The sequence below is a fragment of the Melopsittacus undulatus genome, chromosome 1 (assembly GCF_012275295.1).
Source record: "Melopsittacus undulatus isolate bMelUnd1 chromosome 1, bMelUnd1.mat.Z, whole genome shotgun sequence".
In the NCBI taxonomy this organism is placed as follows: domain Eukaryota; kingdom Metazoa; phylum Chordata; class Aves; order Psittaciformes; family Psittaculidae; genus Melopsittacus; species Melopsittacus undulatus.
Genome location: NC_047527.1, coordinates 36,994,193 through 37,013,155, shown reverse-complemented (window position 1 = coordinate 37,013,155; position 18,963 = coordinate 36,994,193).

Sequence of the window (18,963 nt, the reverse complement as noted above, 5' to 3'; positions counted from 1 at the left end):
CTGAATTTTAGTGGTGGCAATAACCTGTGTGTTAACAGTGAGAGTTTATAAGCTGTTTGCATACCCGGTGTGCATTTGCACTTGCCATCTTAATACTGAATTAACTTCCTTTGCTTGTAAAATCAGTTTGTAACACTTGAGAAACTTCAGTGTTTTTTTCTTGTTTTGAATTTCGTACACTCATAGATACTACAACATTTCATCTGCCTGCACAAGTTTACGTGCATCTTGAGAATGAAGTAGATGTTTGTGTAAAATGAAACAAGATACTCTAGGTTGGTGACTGTATTTTAAGTTGAGCTCATGGGCTTTCAGATGAACAAGCTGTCTTGATTTATGCCCTTGTATTGAAGCATTACACATGAATCTTGAACTGTGAATTTATGTATCCTTTCTTTCCTGTTCTGTAAACATCTGAAAGAACCTCAGATGTTAAAAAGTCCTCGCTTTATGCTTATTCTAGGAATAAAAATTTCCAAACTAAGAATTTGAGCAAGCTAGATGAAGGTTTAGCTTTAAGTTTGAGCTAAGCTATTACATTTCAGCAAAAGGATGATATAAAGGGTTGTGGTTTTTTCATTATGTACTGTAATTGTATATCTGCTAAAAAAAAAATATTTTGCAAGCGTTAATATATGCAGCTGGTGTTCCGTATTACTCAAGAATCTTGCAAGTATTTGCATCAGTTCAGATTAACAGCTATGTAAAACAAAGGATGAGAGGATTGAGAGCTCTCTTTTTCAGGAATGCAGAACTATTAAACTGGTTGAAATTCAGATGTTTGTGCTATGTGACCGCAATACATCGGATATGAAATCTCTCCCTCTTCTGCTGGTTCTCTGGAAAACATTGCTACTAAATTCTTATGGTTTTTTGTTTGTTTTGTTTTGGTTTGGTTTTTTTTTTTTTACCTAAATTGGCTGCCAGTTTGTTTTCAGGTGCTTAACTTTTTTGCAGCTTAGTTCTCATGAGATGCTTCACTGGGTCTTGTGAGTGTGGTGCTTCATCAAAAAATGCATGAAACTGTGTTTTTTCTTTAGGCTAATGTAACTTAATGGCTATTAACTTGAGCTGTATTCCATTCAACTTCATATTTCATGGTAATGCTTGGTCTTTCAGTTGTATTGATCTTCTTTAATTTCAAGAATACCACATGCAGAATAATTCAGAGGAGTTTTTAGTTCCTGAAATTTATGCTTATTTTGTTTTAAATATTAATAAATAGCTATTGTATCTGCTTTTTGGGTTGCTAGTGAGTATTGGCGATTTTTTGGAAAACTAAAAGTAAAAGGTGGAGACAGGAATACTTGTCCTGGGAAGTAGATGAAGTACTGGAACACCGAACAGAACTAACAGGTGCATGAGACAAAGAATGTTAAACAGCAAAGAAAGGTTGATTCTTCAGTGCAGCTTTTCAGATGCCAAAAGAATCTTTTGAGCAAAGAATTAAAATTAAGTATATTTATATAGTCCAGTTGAATTCCTAATTTGGTCTGCTTGTTTTGTGGGTTTTTTTTTTTGGTGTAATTTCTTTCTTCCTTCCCCCATTTATCTCTTGTATGTTTCTTACTCTTTTAACATGATTCTGCTTTTGGCCTTACATTAGTTTAGAGTCTTAAGAGTTAACTTGCACTTCAGTATTAAGTTCCCTACTTCACATTTTCTTTAAATAAGCCATATGTTATCCAAGGCTCTGAAGGTTAGTTGTGTTCAGTGTATACGCCATTCCCTTGCCGGAGGTTCTTTACTTTGTTCTTTACTAGACTTCCCCAGCTGATTTCATGGTCAGTGATTTTTCTAGTCTTGCTTAATTTTAAGTTCCTTATCTGAAGAAGGTACTCAGTTACTAGTTTATTTTTTTGAATAATTGTTCAACTTTGGAGATGGCTATACTGATAAGTTGCATCATTTATTTTTTTAATCCTCATACTGAGTAAATGACAAGATAATGAAATATGATTAAGTTCTATATTCTATTACAAAAATACTGAAGGTTTCCCACACAAACTGTGTTCTGAACACTTTCACTGCTTAACTCTCTTACAAGTTCTAGTTAGTTTTCTCTGTGCCAAATGTGTCTTAATGGTGTTAAAGGCTTTTTAGGTAGACTGAAAAAGTGTTTAAACACGGATTTTCTGCAAGATTACACCATGATGGAGTTCCTTGTTTAGTGTCTCTCTTTAGATCTAAGAGTAAGATTGTGGCTGTTGAGAAACCAAGCCTACCTGCTTGCTCTGCAATGGAAAATTCACTTGAAAGGACACTTTGACTTTCTACCTTCTTTTGATGTTTTCCTCCTGTTCCTTGCAATTCAATTAATCATACCTATCACATGTAAAAGAACAATGAGCTGTTGGTTTATTCAGTTGGAACAAGTGGGGAGGGATAATGGGAAATCTTTCAAGAAAATGAGAAACAGATGGAATTGTGAGATATACCCACCTGCAGGGAGCAAACACACCAACAAAGCCTAAGGTAAAAGGAAATTGAGGAAATGCTGTCCAGATGTATGCTGTTTCTCTATGCATTTATATGTTGGTTCAGAAGTTTATGTTGTTACAGGTTTTTTTTCTTTTTAATTGAAGGAGTTTGCTGTTCTTAAGTCTACAGTTCTAATGACTGCAAAGAATAAAACTTTTTTTTCTGTTGGGAGAAACTGTAATTTTTCATTTGTTTTAGTTTATTGATTATAAATTTGGAAGGTACTTCTCAGTCCTTTACTACTCTTCCAAGTTTCCCAGAAAGCTCTACAAGTGATGCGGGGAAAGGTTTCTATAACACAGACTTTTCAACAAATAAGTCTTGGAAGTTTGGGAGCTTAGAGGCAAGCTGCCAGCCCATGGAGGAGTGTGCAGAGAGAAGCATCAGCCTGGGGTGATGCTACCTGAGTGATCCTGGATGATAATGCAGGTGACTTTTCAAGATGAGAGTGTAAAAAGAGACCTGAAATAAGGTATGCCTAGAAGTTAAGGTACCACTAAGGCAGAAGCTTACCGGAGACCCCAAATGAGACCATCCCTGCTGCAGTGTCTTTCAAATGATGCATAAGCAACACAGAAGAAAAGCACCCTGGGTACAGATTGGGAATTCATGATTTAATAAAGCACTGGGATAATAGTGTGATGAGGTGTACAGAACAGAGTAACTACTTAACTGTGCTGTACTTTTAAGTCACTCAATGTGATAAGGTTTATTTAAATAAGCCAGCTAGCTTTCCTGAAATCCTGGTATCAAAAATCTGCTGGAAAAAAGAAATTGTTACTCATTTGGCAGTCAAAGGTAATCTTGAGTGTGATGTTCAAAATGTTTACTTCTGCAAACATCAGTTTGCTCAAATTTCTCCTCTTAGGGAAACACGTTTAAGTAAAATGCACAAGAGTAATGCAGTAATTTTTCCATTTATACCTAGTCAACCATCAGCGGGCATCAACTCGTCTATATTTAACTGATAGTGTAATAATCCTATTGTAATAAATCACATTTTCTGCAGGAGAGTTGAAGGACACTGCACAAGTAGATGTCTCTGGACTTTAATTAAGACAGACTGAGGAAATGGGGATAGTTAAGGAAGAACATACTGGCAGCAAATATATTACCTTTTTTTATTGGTTCATTTTGGTTATCTTTTATGTGGAATGGGAAAAATAGTGGGATACATGGAAACTATGGAAAAGATGTTGAAGGTAGAAAAGTAATAGGTAGGGGCTGAGAATATTTTAGTGATAAAGGTACAGGATGAACCATGAATACAGAAGATGTGGAAATGGATGTAAAGGGATCTTGAAATAAATTTGTTGGTAGTAATTGGGGATTTTTCAGTCTTAAGACTGGTTGAATTGAGAAGGAAGAACTGTAGCACAGGTATTTCATTACACAGGTAGGAGGAAAGTGTTGAAAGTATGGGTGCCTGCTGGCAGGATGGCTGCAGTTCTCTGGTGGTTGCAGCTTCCTGCACAAAGGTAAGAGCTTGACCTTGAGTCACATCTGCCTGAGGAGGGAAGTCAAGAGGAAAACATTCAGGTTGGTAAGTACTTTACCCACTAATCTGCCAGCAAAATTTAGAGGGATGAGCCCTGTGCAGCTTTTCAAGACAAGAACAGCTCGAAATCTTAAAGGAGACTACACCTCTGACCATGATAGCTTGCAGGAGACACATAACATGATTTAGTCTTCCCCTGTCATCCAGCTTTCATCACTAACAAGTTCACTGCTGCTTGATTTGGATTGGATTTTGTTGATCTTTCTTTCTTCATGGGATGCTGTGATACTGCAGAAAGTTTTAGAGCCATGTTCTTTTTAAGCACAAAGCTTCACAGACTTAAGGCTAACGCAAAGTCCTTGGTCAGAAATATCACCAAGGCTAACACCCACTACAGATCAAATCTGTAATATAAAGAAACAAGCAAAAAACCTAGGAGTTTCCTACCCCACTAACTAGGGAAACGAACCGAAATGGGGGATGTATAAAAAAATACATTTGAATTTCATTTTATTGCCTGAACTGAGATCCAGAAAATATGGAAAAAATAAACAGAAATCCAAAATTTTAACAAGTTCAAGAAGTTTGTTGCAAAACAAATATTTTGAAATTTCAACCCTTTCTGCAGATGTTTGACAATCAAAATCTCCCCACAGATGGCATTGTGTAAGAATGGATATGCAGTTAGGCCAAAGATCTGGCTAATCTGATATTCTCCTTCTGATCACAGCTAACTGAAGGAAGAGCATAAGAGCCAGGAAAGCAGAAGCTGTCTGGTTCACTTCTCTACTCCCAAACTAGCTAGAACTTTCTAAATCAGGACCCTTTCTGGATTTTTGCTTCAGTGAGTAAAATAATATTAACATATCTGCAGCAGAAACATGACTCATTTGACAGCAAAGAACAAGAAAATCCATTGAGAACTTTCTCAAAAGGACTAAGTTAAGCATTGATATTATCTGTTAAAGAGAAACTTTAACCAAATAAGAAAAATGATCAAGATATTGCATAGAATACCATTTTACAGGCAAAATGGCATTTACTTTGCAAAATTAAATCTGTACTGCGCATGACAGAAATGCAGCTGGAAAGTGTCAGTTGCTAGGTGTAGCTGAAGTTCTATACGCAGACTTCTCACATTCTTGTTTTCCCCTAGAAAAATACCTTTGAGCTCCAGCAATTAGTTACCTTTGGAGAGCATTTGGTCGAAGTTTCCGTCTTTAAATGTATTTGGTATTCCAGAGGAAGCATACTAAAGCAACCTACAGAAGAGCTAAATATAGGAGCTGGATGGGGGCAGGTGCTGCACTCCCACTACCTCAAGTGTTCTGTCCCTGCACAAAGACAAAATGTGCTTGATGTTGGGTTTGTTACTGGCTTGGGTTCACTCTTTCCTGTTGATTTCTTCCCTCATGCTCATGTCAGGGCCTGCAGGAATTAGCATAGGAAAACATGCTCCCTGGTGAAAACTGGGTCCTTTGCTTTTAGCTGAAGTGTAATTGCAGGAGGAAATAGCTTTCTGAAATAAAGAGATATTGCTTAGGAATCCAGGTTTTCCTTCCGGGAACTTCTGTTCCGAGAACAGTGGTGAGATGCTGTTGGATATTACTTCTTATATTCTACATATTTTAACCTGAGTATTCAGCTTTCTTTACAGATGTAGAACCCTTTTGTAAAAGATTAAATTTCAAGCATACTGCAATTTGCACAGAGCTCAGATTATTCTAAAGCTGGTATAAAGATGTCGTTACCCAAGTTAGTTGTTTTATTTTGGGAGAGTAAGAGCTAGGATGGGAAAAGTCCTTTTTATAAGTTTGTGATCATAGTTGTCATCTGTGCAAGTGCTGATCTATTTGTCAACTTTGTTATATAGCTCTGTTGCCTGTGTGCTCACTTCTGCAGTGCAGTGTTGGCAGCATGGTTCTGGGCCGGAGCAATGAGCTTTCCTGTTTGGATTGCTCTCAATTTACCAGACTTAGCAGCTCAGCAGCACCCTTGGCCTGCTGCAGTCTTCTGTCTCATAGCTGGATCATTTGTGAAGAGTTTAGAGCAGGGTCAGTTCAAATGTGCTGGTCTATCTGCACTGGGTGAGCAAACAACACATCTGACAGTGTAGTGAAATGAAAAGGATTTGGTATCCACAACGTTCTGGCTTAATTCACTGATTAACAGTACTGATTAACAATTCTGGTGTCCTCAACATAAGGACATGGAGCTGTTGGAGCAAGTCCAGAGAAGGCCACGAGTATGATCAGAGGCTGGAGCACCTTCCCATATGAAGACAGGCTGAGAAAGTTGGGGCTGTTCAGCCTGGAGAAGAGAAGGCTGTGTGGAGACCTCATAGCAGCCTTCCAGTATCTGAAGGGGGCTATAGGGATGCTGGTGAGGGACTATTCATTATGGACTGTAGTGATAGGACAAGGGGTGATGGGTTAAAACTTAAACAGGGGAAGATATCAGGTAGATAATCAGGCTAGATATAAGGAAAAGTTCTTTAAGGGTGGTGAGGCACTGGAATGGGTTGCCCAAGGAAATTGTGAATGCTCCATCCCTGGCAGTGTTCAAGGCCAGGTTGGACAAAGCCTTGGGTGACATGGTTCAGTGTGAGGTGTCCCTGCCCATGGCAGGGGGGTTGGAACTAGGTGATCTTAAGGTCCTTTCCAACACTGACTATTCTATGATTATAGAAAAGGAGGGGACAGGGTTGGAATTTTTTCATTTTTCTGTTTCGGTGCCTCAAACTTTCTGTGGAACAGGAATCATCCTTTACTCTTCATGCCTTGGTTTCATGTCAGTAACATGACACCTCTTCACCTACCAGACATTAGGAAAAAAATTAGTATGCAAATACAGTAAAGGTAAGTTTCATTAACTTCTTTTCTTTCAGACTTTGACACTTAGTTGATCCCAAGTCAGGCTAATTATTCCAGCTCTGTAGGCAGAGTTTGGAATAGGTGCAAGAGGAGCCTTGGGAGGCTGTGTTCTCTCTCCTGTCTAAAAAATCACAGTGGATGGGCTTGCTAGCTACTTGCATTAACTATTTGCATTCCTCTTCTATCCCTTGCTTTCCAGCTTAAGATATCTTTAAAGGGCAGGTGTAAATGTGCCTAAAGTTTTTTTGGCTTTCTAGTATAAGCAATTACTGTATGAAAATTGCTCTTTCTAAGCCTGCCAGTCAGGAAAATAATACCACTGAACCATACAGCAGTTGGACTGAAGTCTAGGAAATAAAGATGCAACTTCTTACAAATATGTCAAAAGATTTAATCTGTGCAGTAAGTGAATGTGCAGATCACTCTGTTGTATCTTCATGCTTGATAGCACTACAAAGTTCCTTATGAGGAAACACACTTTAACTTTTTTGGACATTCCAATTAGCTTATATAGTATCTACCTCCAAGAAGCTGATCAAGTAATTTGTATTTGCAATTAATGTAAATAAGACCAGACTTCAGTTCACTGGGTATGGGCTTTTACAGCAAAGGACCATGACTGTAAGCTGAAGGCATTTGGGAGATTTTAAATAATCAGCTATCTTAATATTATTCGGATGCACTTCGCTTGATATGTTTCAAAAGCTCTTTCAGATTTTTTCTTATCAGATTTGTATGGTCCACCTTCAGATTAAAGGGTTGTTTTGTTCTGCCAAGGATGTGGGAAGAGTGGAAACATGCTGTCTTCTAGCATGTTTTCTGGAGAAAGGTATTTGGATAGATGCAGCTGGGTCTAATCTTAAGACAAAATTAAGCTGTTAGTGCTGTCTCAGCAATTTGAAGAGAGAGAGATGGACTGTTTTCCGCCAGTTTAAGTGCATACCAAATGAAAAGTGGAGTAAGTGGAAAAGCCTGGAACATCAGCAATCTAAATTTCACTGCCAGATGAGTGAGATGACTGCTGGCTATTTAAGAATGTACATCTGAGTATAGTTTAGACAGGGCACCACAAATGCACTAAGAAGTCTGAAGTGAAGACCCAGTAGAGAAGGGTTAAGGCTGGTCCTGGGCATGACAGAAGCTGCTTAATTTAGAACTATGAGAGCATCAAACATTGCAGTGTGTGAGTAGTAAATATAGCTCCTGGTTTGGGAGGTATCGGGTTCGGAGTGGAAAGAGGATGGAAACAATTGAGGCAAATTCTGTGATGGGCATGGAAATATTCACTGCAGTCATTCCATTAACCCCAGGCACCAAATATACTTTAGTGAAGCATTAACGGAATGTGTTGCTTGGCCAAGGCCAAGGTGGAGGGAACCCTGCTGTGGGGAAGTCCCTCCCTGACTGTCCCTCCTTATCTGCCTCTCACTGAATGGGGGGGTAGGTTTCACACTCTCCAGAAAGTGAAGTGCTCAGGTATTTTGTTTTCTTCTTAAACTCACACTTCTGTGTTTTGACCCAGTGCTGCAGAAAACTGTTGATATTTATTGCCCTCCCTGTTTGTGCATTGCTGGGAATAAATGACATCCTTCAGAGTGCTTTGGTCTTAATTGTGGGAGGGCAGATTTTGTGGTCCCCCAAACAAGCCAGACCCAGACCTGTTGCCTCTGTGGTTTGGAGCTAGGTCCCCAGTGGAGTATTTATTGCTAAGCTTCCTACCATGATGCTGAGCGGCAGACAAGTCCTTCTCAGCTGTGTGGCAAGACACCCTGATATTGCTTCTTTGCTGCTCACGTGGGGCTGGTAACTTCACTCATCTGTCTCCTGGGCTGGCAAGGAGTGAGGCAGAATGGTTGCCAAAGGCACTACAGCTATCCAGGTTGATTGGTTGTGGACTATTTTTTGTTTTAGGAGAAACATGTTCTGTCTCTAGGATAGTTTCCAAAGCTCTGAAATTTTTGTTACTCCTCAATACAGTTGCTTCATATGAAGTGATCTAGCCTTGTTAGAGACAAAATCTGTGTCTGTGCCTGCAGTTAAATCCAGCTCAACCCCAAAGCTGATGGTGAAGATGGTGAACTATTCATAAACATTTTTTTTTTCCTGGTACTGTGTGTATCTGCCACACAAACATAAAGGGATGCGACTGTTCCAGCCTGGATAAGCAAGTATTGAATTGCCCTTTGAGGAATATACTTTCAGATGAAGGTCTCTTTGAATCTCCAAAGCTGGAACATCGTATGAAGTGTGAAAATACCAGTTAAAATCCCCCAACAAACCAAAACAAAACCCAAAGCCAAATGTAATGAAACTTCTAAGACATGACAGCAGAGGGAGCCATTGAGTTGCGGTTTGCTTGATGCTTTAAAAGGAAAAAAAAAACCCATCGATTTCGAGTTGTAGAGCACTTTTTCCTTTCACATTTAACTGACTCAACAGATGAGAATTTGGGGAAAAAATAAAATCCATATTAGGTCAATACATTTTACACTAGTGTCACTTGTGGTATTGAGATGCTCCAGATACTTGATTATATCAGCATTCGGGGCAGCCTCCTAAATAAATTCTGAGAACATAGCTTTGTGCAGTGAGCAATGACATTAATTTGTCACACGCACACAGTCTCTACTAGAATGTACAATATTGTTTATTAAAATCTGTACTATAAACTGTGTTATTTTTAACCTGTATTTGTTACTGGCCTCATTTCTCTATGTAGTGATATTTGTGATACTTGTTTCTACTGTTTTGTATTTACTTTAGTCTATATATTCCCATATGTTTGCAGAGTGCCTGGAGCTGTGTGGGCTTTGCAAGAATGTTAACAGAAGTTTCCAAAAGTGAGCTATGAGTGCACAAAATGTGTTTCCATGTTTTAAAAAAAAATAACAGACTGTGGCAAATGGGTGAGAAAAGAGTTTAAATTCTTATTCTTGAGTCTTCTTATTACCTGCTAGAAACCACAACAAAAAAATGCCATCTCATAGTGCTATGTGTCATCTCCACAAACACATTGAGGGATGTGGTCCCTGAGTCCAACAGTGCGACATAAACTGTGGTGTGGGAAGAGAAAGCAGAGGTGGGAAGATTAAGTTAGCTGCCTAGAGTAGATCAATGCCAGATGAGATCTGATTCCAGGCATCTTAGTTCCTGTAACATAGAGCTAAATGATAGTGTTTGCATTAAAAGCAGTGTTTAGTATGCTTACTATATTTTGTTTGCATCAGGGCTCTGCTATTACGCAGTACCTGTTCTCTAGTTTTGAATAGCAGGAGTAAGAGGATCACGTACACTCTTCATGATGATTTCTGTTAAGTTACATCCTGAGTGCACACCAGTCTCACAAAGCAGCTATTCTTCAGTTCACAGGTATTTTTTTCTTGTGGAAACATCTAAGATACAATGCTGATTCAATGTTTGAGCACTCCTTGTGTCTTTGTAAGGGGAGGTTTTAATTTCATGCATTTCTTGCCATCCCATCTTCATGATTGTTCTTGTGCACCTTCACAGCTCACCTAGTCTAACCATGCAATGAGTGTCTTCAACTAGGTCAGGTTTCCCAGAACCACGTCCAGCCTGGCCTTGAATGTCTCCAGGGTTGGAGCATTCACCAACTCTCTGGGAAGCCTGTGCCAGTGTTTTACCACCCTCATTGTAAAAACTTCCTCACGTCCAACCTGAATCTCTCCTCTTTTAATTTAAAACCATCATCCCTTGTTCTGTTGGAACAGGCCCTGCTAAAAAGTCTCTCCCCACCTTTCCTATAGGCCCCTTTCAATTACTAAAAGGTCTTCCTGAAGTCTACTGTACCCCAACTTTCTCAGCCATTCCTCATAGCAGAGGTGCTCCAGCCCTCTGAACATTTGTGTGGCTCTAATGAAATCAGTCCAGAGCTCAGTGCAAATTATTAAATATTTCTTTAATGATCAAAAATATAACTGAAGATCATCAGGTGTCAGTGGAAAAAGATTTAACTGAAGAGGAAAGTATGCTCAAGACCAAAGCCTAAAATTGTATTTTTAGTTTTAAGTCAGTGAGAGTACATATAGACTCAAAGAATCATAGAATTGTTAGGGTTGGAAAGGACCTTAAGATTGCCTACTTCCAAACCCCCTGCCATGGGCAGGGACACTTCCCAATAAACCATGTCACCCAAGGCTCTGTCCAACCTAGCCTTGAACACTGACAGGGATGGAGCATTCACAACTTCCCTAGGCAACCCATTCCAGTGCCTCACCACCCTTACAGTAAAGAACTTCCTCCTTATATCCAGTCTAAACTTCCCCTGTTTAAGTTTTAACCCATTACCCCTTGTCCTATCTCTACAGTCCCTCCCCAGCATCCTTGTAAGCCCCCTTCAGATACTGGAAGGCTGCTATGAGGTCTCCACGCAGCCTTCCCCAGGTTAAACAGCCCCGACTTTCTCAGCCTATCTCCATACAGGAGGTGCTCCCATCCCCTGGTCATCCTCGTGGCCCTCCTCTGGTCTTGTTCCAACAGTTCCATGTCCTTTTTATGTTGAGGACACCAGAACTGCACACAATACTCCAGGTGAGGTCTCCCGAGAGCAGAGTAGAGGGGCAGGATCAGATCCTTCCACCTGATGGTTGTGCTTCTTTTGATGCAGCCCAATGTTATTAAAGTGAGGCCTGCAAATGGAGAGAACTGCTTTTCTTTAATCTTATTTTAATGTATATTTATGGCATGAGAGAGTGCTTTTAACTAAAGCAACGTTCACACCATCTCTATGGTTTGTTTTCACTCTTGCTCCCACTCATTCAAGTTACCCATTTGCTGGTGGATGGTTGGCCATGTTACCATCTTCCTCTTAAAAGTATTATGACCGTCATTCGTTTCTTACAGCTGACTTGAAACAGCTCCTGAGTTGAAAATGCAAAAATCTAATAACCTGTCCTGGGTTCAGCAGTAGCAGTCATTTTTTCTCCTTCTTGGTAGCTGGTGCAGTGCTGTGTTTTGACTTTCAGGCTGAGAACGGTTGCTGATAGCACGTATGTTTTGAGTTACTGCTCAAATGCTTGGTTTGTCCAAGGCCTTTTCTGAGCTCATGCTCTGCCAGGGAGGAGGGGAGGATGGGAGGAAGGAGAGACAGGACACCTGACCCAGGCTAGCCAAAGAGGTATTCCATACCATAGCACGTCATGCCCAGGATGTAACGGAGAGCTACCCAGAAGGGCTAGTGCCCGGGGGGGGGGGGTTTTGGGTTAAATCAAGTCCACACACAACTCGTTTACTCACTCCCCGCCTCGCTCCCCCAACTCCCAGAGAGTTAGGAAGGAGAATCCAAAGAATGTAGCCCCCACGGGTTGAGATAAGAACGGTTTAATTGCTAAGGTATAACATAAATCACTACTGCTACTACTACTACAGATAATAATGATAAAGGAAATAACAAGTGAAGAGAATACAACATCTCACCAGCCACCGACCCATAACTCACCCCACCCTGCCTGACCGAGCAACGACCGATACCTCCTCCATCCCCCCAGAGCTCCAGCCCCTTCCGGGTCTCTCCCGGTTACATCCTGGGTATGACGTGCTATAGTATGGAATACCTCTTTGGCTAGCCTGGGTCAGGTGTCCTGTCTCTCCTTCCTCCCAGCCTCCCCTCCTCCCTGGCAGAGCATGAGGCTCAGAAAAAGGCCTTGAACAAACCGAACACCCGAGCAGTAACTCAAAACATGCTTGCTATCAGCAACCGTTCCCAGCCCAAAAGTCAAAACCACAGCACTGCACCAGCTACCAAGAAGGAGAAAAATGACTGCTACTGCTAAAACCAGGACAGAGGTATTGGTCGGTGCTCGGTCAAACAGAGTGGGGTGAGTTATCAGTCGGCAGGTGGTGAGGTGTCGTATTCTCTTCCCTTGTTATTTCCTTTATCATTATTATTATTATTGGTAGTAGCAGTAGTGATTTGTGTTATACCTTAGTTATTAAACTGTTCTTATCTCAACCCGTGGGAGCTGCATTCTTTTAATTCTCCTTCCCACCTCTCTGGGAGTTGGGGGAGGAAGGGGGAGGGTGGGTGAGAGAGAGACTGTGGTTGGTTTTAAACCACGACAAACCTGAAGTTCCAAGAACTTGTATTTAATTTAAAGCATACAGATATATAAAAATCATGAAGAAATTGCAAATGAGAAGAAAAGAAGGCTGAAGAATTTTAATTACTTTTTCAAACAATAGTTGGGTTAAGACATAAATTTCCAGTATACAACAGAAGAATTAACCTTTCTTTTTACTTCAGTAGTTTTGTTGATATCTTTTCTTCCTGCAAACTAATCATGCCATTCTTAATTCCTAGGGAGAACATCAAATAAAAGCTGGGGCACTCTGGCATGTCTGTCCATTGTAATTACTTGAAGATTATTTTTTTTTGGTGACAAGTTGACCTTGTTAGGTTCCAGCTGTCATGTACTAATATACACGACAACATAGTATTATACACTACAGCGACCTTCATCTTCCCATATGTACTTGTCCTTCCTTGTTCCCATTCACATGTCTAGATAGTTTCCAGTTATAGCTGCTAAAATTATGAAGTTGATGCTGAAACTCTGTCACTTCTTGCAAATGTAATGTCTGACCTTCATAGCTGTAGTCTGCCATTGGGGCTCAGAGATAAACAACTCATCTTGTTGGCACTTTTATTCCTGTGGGCAGATGTACACTCATGAGATCATCAGGTTGGAAGTCATTCTATGACCTTTGACAAGTTAGCTACTTATTAGCAAAGCACTAAAAAGAAAAACAAGCCCAAAGTACTGAACAAACCAACTTGCAGCTATATTCTGAATAATATTGATTGGTGTTGTGCATGAAAAGTGTCAGCCCACTATGGAGACTGGTTCCTCACGGAAATAGTCTGTGGTCCATAGACTGTGGTCTGTTATTGTAGATACTGAGCTGTAGTTTGCTGTTAGCTCTTTGAGTCAGATCTTCATGTCTGAAATACAATATTGCTCTGATGCCTGAAGACCTGTGTTGCTCCTCAGAAAGGCTATGATCTCACCTATGCCAATTGCATCAAAAAGTGCTGATGCCTACTACTAGATTTGTCAGAGGCTATGGCTCAGGCCATGTAATCTTTCATACTCATCATAAAGAAGGCTGAATGCTACCTCAGTTGCAGATATGGTTGCGTGAAATTTGGATCTGTTTACTTCTCCCAGAGGCTGCCACTACTTTGGTATTGAAATATTTGGTTGCGGTCGAGGTTTGTTTAGTTTGATTCATTCTATCTTCAAGGAATTCTGAGCTTTTTTGGAACAGGATAATTTTATGACCATTTGTAGATGTAAAACAGTGAGTAGGAATGAAGTCGTCTAAGTTAGATTTTCCATTGGCTAAGCACAGTATGAGACTTTTTGCCTTCAGAAATTTGTTTACTTTCTCTGACTGACTACAAATAATAGGTCTAAACCAGTTGCTATTAAGGAGTTTATCATGCATCTGATGTTACTTATTGCTTTTATACTTGTTGCAGTAGATGGCTCATGTAACTTACTTGAAAAAGGATACTGATGATGCAGTCAGGCTGGTTGCTTTCTAAATATTTGATCCGGGGAACATTTATAGAACAATAGAGCATGTTTTTCTGAAAAGTGGGATGGAAGAGCTGCAGTGAATTGCATTGCATTATATGTCAGGTTATATAGTCCAGTGGACAGAGAAGATGCTGAAGTGTCATGAGATGCAGTTTCTACATTAGATTTATTGTCACATTATTAACTTAAATGTTTAGGCCTTAGATGAGCTGCTTTCTGAATGGGAATGGCAATTGCCTCACAGTTAGTAGTGAGCTAATCCCTCTGAATGAACAATATTAGAGACAAGTAATCAAGCAAAAATCCATGCTTGCTCTGACACTGATAAAGGAATTGGGAAAAAAAAATAGACTTAAACAAGGGAAGGATTTGTAGCATATATTATGCTTTCAAAATACAGGTTTTGTACTTGTTTTACTGTTTGGTATAGACCTTAGGGACACGAGTGCTCTATAAACAAGATACAATATACAAAACAGTCTCCCAAGTTGTAAGAAGAAAATAAAACTGCACAAAGGAGGGGGACAAAAAGAAGCGTTCCAATGTTTTCAAATTTATAATATTTGGAATATGGAAGATTATTTCTGAGTTCCAAAGCATGTTATTTACCACACTGAAACTGAAGCTCATGGGAACTTCAGAGGATGCACTGCTTAAAATATTATTCAAAAGAAAGTATAGCAAAAAAAAAATTTAAAGATTAAAAGTTATTCACAAATTATCAAAAATCCAAGGCTTTCCCCCAAAGCATCATATCTTTAAATAATTAACTACATTCACATTTGATCTTGACACTTAATTCAAATTCCGGAAAGACTCCAGACCCAAACTGAAAGAAAATACTGGTATTTTTCCTCCCTCATTTGCAAGATGTCTGCTCAATGTCATATTGCTTGTTTACTTCTTTATAATGCTCCATTTATCTAGTTATGTTCCATAACACACATGCTTTAATATTTGATCATGGAAGCTGAGCTCCTGGGCAAAGAGAAGGCTTGATCTCTTGAGACTGTCTAGATCATAGGCCAAATATCTGAGGCACAGATAACACTTTTCTCTGACTTGAATGGGAATTAATACTTCAGCTTTAATTTTGTCACCAAGTGCCTACTCTCTGTTAACTGCATACTTTCTTTCACTTACATTTTAATTTGATCTACAGTTGTTTCAAACTTCTGTCAAGAGATCATTCACCTAGCTTACTCTTTAGCAAACTGTGTCCTCTGTCTCTGCTGCTTCATTCCCTCTTTCCAGCCATCACAACATATCCTCTAGCACTGCTTATCAGATATATCTCCTTTGCTTGCTCTCTGACTGTTGATTTATCAGTGTTGGCTTCAGTTCTTGTTTTTTTCCTCTCACTTTTGCTTCTTCAAGATCAGTAGAAGTCCTCCTGCTATCATTTTTGCTTTTCTTTTCCAATTCTAGAAATTTGTGCTAGGTCATTTCCTATTCTGCTTCTTTCCCTTGTATTCCTCATAAGCAACAATCACAAGCTCCTGATGATTTCTTTCTAGTTCTTAGCAGTGATAATGCTTTGACTATATCTGGTTTTAGCTTTTATTCCTCCGTTCCCTCTCTTTCTTTTTAAAATGAATGGTGTCTTATTTGAGCTATATTTGTCAGAAATTGCTTGTATTTTTGCACTTGCAGACTTTCTGTTGTCAAACTACCTTCTACTCCCCACTCACCCCCCCTTCCAACTTTGTGATATCATGAATGTCCAGTCATTAGTGAAGTTGCTAAAGGGTCTATATATATTAAATAGCCTTTATATTTGAATGAATGCAAGTATGTTTTATACATGCACACATGCATACATATAAAGCATACATATATAAAAAGAAGACAAATTTTCCTTTCTGCTATATAGTCACACATCCACATCCCATATTTATCTCTGAAGGCAAGTTTGCTTTCTTACTTCATTCAAGCCTATAAAGGAAGGCATATTTTTGGGTACCATCTTTGCTTCTGTGGCATGTTACAGCCAATTGTTGCAGATTTTTCAGGGGTTTCCAATAGGGACAGCCTTTTTAGTCCCATTACACAGGTAAAATTTTCCTAGTTTTCTGTGTCAGTTATTATAATATCCATTATGGCATGGGAATTGCAGCCACTCTATGCAAATGTGCAGGACACAGCTGAAAAGATTTTTTTAGGCCGTTTCTTAGACTTTATCACTTCTTTAGCACATCACACACAAGCTTCATTTCACAGCTCCTTCTCAGCCTACCCACTTTCTTTCTTCCACTGTGAATATGCCAACTTTTTACTCTGAAATAGCCTAACATGTCAATTTCTTTCTATCTTTTAATTTTTGATATACATACCATCAATCTTTTCCATCCTACCAACTTATCACTGTACCCTCCTTCAAAACCTTAATCTTCTCTGCTTTTTAGAAAGGATTGTTAGGTGTTTTGATCAGAAAGGCTGATGCTGACTAGCAGCATCTCACCTCCTTGTGCTTCCCCTGACATGAGGTGAGCTTCAGATGGCTTTTATACAGCTGCCTAGATTCAGTTAATCATCTGTAAGTAGTGTCTACTGTCCATGGCAAGACATGAGGATGACTCGCTGTGTTCTGTGATGTGAACCCAAGGCACCTCAGGGAAACATTTTTACATTGCAACAATAATTCACTGGCCAGCTGATGGATGGAATCTGCCTTTTGTGACTTCACTGTTTTAACTCTGTCACCTTACAAACCCTGCATGGTAAGGCAAGGATATCTGGGTTTTGGGGGCTTTTGTTTTGTCTGTGCTGTCTGTTCCCATGTGTCCCACTCCCTCTTCCGACCCTGTAGGTCTCTATGTTGTCCTGCTGCTAAAAGCAGTCCCATTCCATGACCAAGTCTCTTCGATCCTGTCATAATAAGAATAATGTAGATATGTCAAATGATAGGTGAAACCTTTGGGGCTGTTATTTGTATCCTAATGATCTTGTTCTATTGAAAAATCCTGATGAGTTATTAAATCACAAAATCTACATTATTATTGTTTGCTAATAGAAATAATTATTATTTTTCTATCCTAGCTAAAAAATTTTTGTTTGTTTGTTTTTTATCTGAAACATTTGAGCCAGTTCCAGAGCTGCGAAGGCTGCTTTATTTTTGGAGGCTGATAACTGGGGTTTGAGAACTGAATGTTTTTTTTTCTTGTAAAAAAAATACATAGTAAAGTTCATTCCCGTTGTTTCAATCTCTATTGATCAGCTGACCCACCCTTTGGCCAGGGCAAATTATAAAGCACTTGCACTGTAAGTGTTTTGTGTAAATTATGTAGCACTTTGGCACTCAAAAAGCTACCAGGAAAATCTTTGAAGGTCTCTGTCATGTATTGCTTTGCCTGTCACCAGAGGAGGCTCTTTGCATTTCATGGAAAACCTAAAGTGACTAGCAAGTGGAAGAAAATATTGTGACATATTGACTTTTCATTGTCATATTTCTCAGTGCTGCTGATGCAGCTGGTGGAAGGTGAAGAGCTTTCCAAACTTGGAGTATCTCCAGTGGTGTGGTGAAGGCAGCTTGTTGCCACCCTGCACCTTTGCAAGTGCCTTACTTTCAGCTATGGTTCTTTTTCGAGCCTTACAACTTCATAGTTAAACATTACTAATTTTTTTTTTTTTTTAAGTGAAACTTGTATTTTCTGTTTGCCAGCAGATGGCAGTGGTGTAGGGGCGTTGAATACAGCCATCGACGAAAAAGGGCTTTGCTACTACAGCTCTTTGCAGGCTGCTGTGTACTAGGTCTCTTCCAGTTGCAATGGGATTATGAACATATTCCTCCTTGATCTGCATAAGTTGGTCCACCCCATCAGAACTTTCTGATCAATTTATAGCATTGTTTTAGCAATTAATTTTCAGTATGTGAAATGATACTATCTTGGGTATTAATGAACATGGATGCTAGTGTAATAGACAGAACTACTTTTTGCACAGCCTTTCCCTAGTGACATAGGAGCATTAAACATCTTCAAGTGTTATTCCTTTTCAAAATGGCCATGTTAACAACTTTTCTGATTTTTAAATTTAAAAGTCTTTTTTAAAACCTGTTTGTACCATGATGCAGTATTTGAAATTAACTTTTTTGGTAGCTTTTTATTTCTAAGGATTCATCTCTCTGCATTTATCTTGAGTGTCTTTATTGGAGGGCAATATAATGAGCTGTTAAGCCCTTGTTTGTTCGAGTTGATATGGGTCTTGCTTACATCTCCTGTGGCGTGGTCCTGACTCGCCAGCCTCTTCCTACTCAGGTCAGAACTGGCATCAGTTACCTGCTTCCACAATGTGCTCTGCTCATTAGTCATGCCCATCAACATACAAATGCCAGAAAGCACATATTTTGGCCTCACAGTGAACCTCCCTACTCAACTGCTCTCGAAATCCAAATACACCTGCATGAATATATCTCTAGAAGTTTACTGATTTTTGGGTGTTAATTAAAAATCATAAAATTGTATTCAGTGCAAGGTCAGATTAATTTGAATTTTGCAAGTTCCAGCCATCCCAGTATCTTATCTGTGCTTGAGCCTTTTCAGGATTCAGA